At 34.7% G+C, this 4,711-nt stretch overlaps 1 non-coding gene across 1 annotated transcript; it reads right to left on the bottom strand.

Moving 5' to 3' along the window:
• Positions 1-3,461: 3,461 nt before the first annotated feature.
• Trnar-acg (transfer RNA arginine (anticodon ACG)) lies at positions 3,462-3,534 on the bottom strand. The gene has a single exon. It is a non-coding gene; the product is annotated as a tRNA-Arg (tRNA).
• Between the last annotated feature and the right edge of the window lie 1,177 nt (positions 3,535-4,711).

The raw sequence follows: 4,711 nt of genomic DNA, 5'->3' as shown, positions 1-4,711 counted from the left end.
AGATATATGTAGAATCCACATTCATATATATCTTGTATGTGGACGTGTTTATTTAAACTAATATGTGCTAACTAATATCTCTCAATGTGCATTCCAAATTAATTTGGTCGTCCCCATTTAACGGCAAAATCATCCGACCGCCATTGATAAGAATCAGCATTTATATCACAAGGGAACACAGCGCCCTCTGTGTTCAGATGAAAGTAAAAAAGAACGTTGACATCTGATCATTATATCTGTCATCGTGAAGTCGCTTTTGTAGATCTCATAAGCGGAAGTTCTGTGCCTCTAATGTTAATCGAGTCTGAATTGGGATTCTCGGGTTGTTATTAGTACGTATCTTATCATTTACAGGGAGACCAAAGCTACTATTGATAGAATCGTTTATAACATTCAAAACTTCTTTGTAATCCAACCATATATATATATATATATATATATATATATATATATATATATATGATCATTGGCACGTCTTGTCAGACGAGTGCCACTCCCTCAGACATGAGCCCAAAAATGACTTTTTTTTCTTTTTTTTTTTAGTCCTACCAGTTAATTCACACGCTCAAGCAGGCATGACACTGAAGACGGTAATTGAGATCAATTATTACATGCTTCCAGCATTTCAAGCCTCCACACGTCACAACTTTTCCATCGCCACAGGACCATTTTTATAGAACAATGCATGAGGGAGTATCTATACACAGATGATGTTACAGTTTAAGCTTTGTACGACAGCTAAGTCTTGTTGTATATTGGTTTATATTAGAGGAGATGATATATTAAAACGTGTCATGTGTTATCTAGTGGATGTGAGATATTGTTCTTTTAACAGACAGATAATAAACGTATAAGTCGTATGTATGTTGTTTAGCCAGGAGGACATGATATTGACGTGTAAACCGAGTCATGTTGTATCAGACTTATCACACGGGATATTTTTACAGTTCATATGTAAGAAGAATAATATATGCTACATACCTTTTTTCTTGAAGAGTTCTTCTGTATCTTCCCGCTGCTCTGTGACGAACCATGAAACGATCAGCACCATCCAATGGAGACATCTGTTCTTATTTGTGAAACCATAAAACAACTCTTTATATTTTTATAATATAAATTTATTACAAATGTCTCAAATGGTTTACACAGGATCTGCAGTTTGTCTACATGTTCTATTCTCATAGCTTGATCCCTAGCTGTCTGTCCACCCCTGTCCGCTCTGGTGGTCAATCCTCAACTCCCTAAATCTCTCCAAAACTAACTACATCACGTGTTCTCTTACGTCACATAATTACGTGTCTCAGACCAACCTAATGTCCACAACTACTTATCTGTTTATTTAAAACCCCAAAATAATGTTTACATCTATTTTCTATTTTCACATTCCTTTTGCGATTCACACGTCAATCATTTTTCCCCAATTTAATTGTTTATTCTTCTAATCATAATAACTGATCCAGCGACCATCCGTCGCTCAAATCAATTAATAAGAATACAATAACAATAATAATAATGTTTTTACTATTGACCCCGCTTGCCACAGTTAACAGATACTACGCTATGATCACAGCCTAAAGGGTCATGACACTACAGTCTCTCTCTCTCGGTTCAAAATGTTGAGATCCAGCAACAAGCAAGAGCAAGATAGCCAGCAACAAGTTAAACTGTAGACCAGCTTAATGCGGGTACTGGTCTCCCGCTTTATGTTTTTTTAAATCAGAGATTTGCTTCTCCTAGAAAGGTTGCCTTCACCACGGCTTACGAGTGCCCCCTACACACCAACACACACATACATACACACAAACACACACGGTGCTAGTTGGCCGTTGACCCCCCAAAAAAGTTCATTCGCCCTTTGGAAGGTCTTGTTTTTAATCCTTCAAGGAGACTAGCCATCCTCCTCACCGAACAAGTCTGGTGGGGGGAACCAGTTTAGTTGCCGGTGACCCAACCATGAGGCAGGTAGTACTGGGTTACATGATACCAGTAGCATATGGTATGACCTGACTGTATCTGTATATATATATATATATATATATATATACATACATATATATACATACATATATACATATATAAATATATCTATATCTCTCTATCTATCTATCTATCTATCTATCTATATATATATATATATATATATATATATATATATATATATATATATATATATACAGCAAAGCTTGCAGGGAGAATTTACTAATAAAGGAAAAAGCAAATTCCAAAACTGAATATAAATATAGTTATTTATATCTTAATCTCAATCAAATGAAAAAGCTCAATACATTCACTGACGATAATAGAGCTTACGATAAATAATAATAAGAATAACAGAGCTGTAAAGTAGAAATTTACAAAAAGTTTTTATTATTCGGCAGAATACTACAAAGCTGGTAGCTAGGTGCTCCTTAATCCGCGGAGTTTCAAAGAATGCTAATTTTTCTCACAAGAGAAAAACTGTTAGCAAAATAATCAGATAGTTACGCTAAAATTTTAATATTTCTATGTGTTTGCTGGTTACTGCATGGGATGACACTAACAGTTTTATGAGTTGTAGTCACAAAAAAAATATAAGATTATAAATATGGAAAATATTTCATGCGGACAGTTCATTTAGAGTTCAACATTGAAATAAAAATAACCAAACTTATTTAAAGAAGTCCAGTGTAATGGACGTTATTAGTTGTAGGTAATTGACAACAGCAGGTGCCAGCCTCAATGGATTAAACTGAAAACATATGTCAGAAATTAGAGTTAAAAAATTTGAAGACTGCCAAAAAACGCTTCCATTTTGGCCGAATGGAAAATTGACTTATATATATATATATATATATATATATATATATATATATATATAAAGGGAACTTTGCCTTGATGTGCGTGAGATAGAGAGGGAGTTTCATATGGATTCGAAAACGACTGGGCTGATTATTATGGGATTTCACACGAAGGTACTTTATGTGTCAGGCAGTGTTCTGATACAGGTTCTGTATTAAAATGTGTTTGATAAGTATCGATAATAGATAATGGAATTAATCCGATGAAAACAGAACAGTCGATTTTGACCAAACACAACCTATTTTCAGATATTTAATAATAGGGAAGAGAGATGAAGACAGAAAAAGAATAGAACGGGTAAAGAAGAGAAAGGGAAACTAGCTGACATTTATTTAAAGTATGTGTTGGAAGAAAAATAAATAAAAAAATAAAATAAAACATATTAAATTAAAAAAAAATAATAAAGTACTAGCGGCTGCGCCGCGTCGGCACACACAATGCCAAGTCAAACACAAAATCGAGTACACTCAACATCAAGTACACTCAACATCGTCTTACCATTAGCCTGTGAACACGGAGTATGGGAAATCCCATATGCACAAAACAAAATCACTGAAAAAATATCCTAACTAAGGGTAAGGATGATGAGTAAACGTTGGATAAAATGATGGTTAAAATAATTACGAACTTACCAGGATTCGAACCTGGAATCTTCTGATCCGTAGTCAGATGCGTTATTCATTGCACCATAAGTCCTGTCCGCACGCCGAAAGATGTTACCGCGACTGTATACAGACATTGCTAAACTCTGTTGACATGGGCAGATAACCTTTTCGACAGTGCTCGAAACGGCCCCAACCCCCTTATTTCGGGCTTTTTTGTGTAACTCGGCGTTGTTCGTTACAAACCATATATAGATAAGGACAATCTAGGGACTCACACCTTTCAGAGAAAAAGAGAATATTTCAATTCGGTGCATCCGTTCGAAAGTTTTATTGGTATATAGGCACACACACATAAATAAATAAACATTTTGTGCGAAATTTCTTCACTACACATCCAATTTCCCTGCAGATAGCAAATGAAACTCCACAAACAAAGCCATATATTTAACTCAAATTTCATTCAAAGTGTATCAGAAATGAAAGTTCTTTCGTCACGGTAAGTCCCTTGCAAAAACAGTGGCTGAATTTGCTATCCATACGCAATGGAGCCTTTAGTTATGATTCCTCTGCGGGAATGTTAGTTCAGGTTTCCTTTTAGAAGGATCCATATTGTACATAGTGAACACGACGTGAATGTTGTCGCCCAATATAGCATATTTTGGGACCTCATGGTCTCTGGAAGAAATAGGAATAATTTCCCATAATCAAATATATTAATCCGAACACTGTAGAATATCCTCATTGGGTAAAATAAGTTCAGTAATTATGTTGTCTCTGTATTTAGAGAAATGTCCTTCGTCCACCCACTGCATGGTGTCCAATGAAGCTAAATCCTGGCACTCTATAACGGAGCACCGCTGTTTGAGTCTTTACTGTTCCGTGTACATTGTTCAGAATGAAAAATAACGCACATTTAATACAAAATTGGTGCCAAACTGGCGCATGCAAATTGAACCAATCAAAGACCGTCTAGCAAATCATGTAAGCGGGCAAACAAAATGGCGTTGGTTATGGAATTTCTCACAATTTAGAATTTTATTAATTGTATAGAATAGATAACATAAAGAAATTAATAAATTATTCAAATTAACAGCTGGCTTTTGCTAAAAAATAAAAAGAAAGCATTTTTTTTAAATTAATATTTTTATTTTAATTAATTTGATTTTATTTGTATTATTTTATTTTATTGTTTTAACCTGACTTGGTCATATATACCCTACAGAATCTTCCCTAGCCCTCCCATTTGAGCTGTCTATCATAGAAAATCA

Source organism: Euprymna scolopes, chromosome 9, assembly GCF_053919585.1.
Source record: "Euprymna scolopes isolate OS-2025 chromosome 9, ASM5391958v1, whole genome shotgun sequence".
NCBI lineage: Eukaryota > Metazoa > Mollusca > Cephalopoda > Sepiida > Sepiolidae > Euprymna > Euprymna scolopes.
This window is presented reverse-complemented; position numbering and strand designations above follow the sequence as displayed.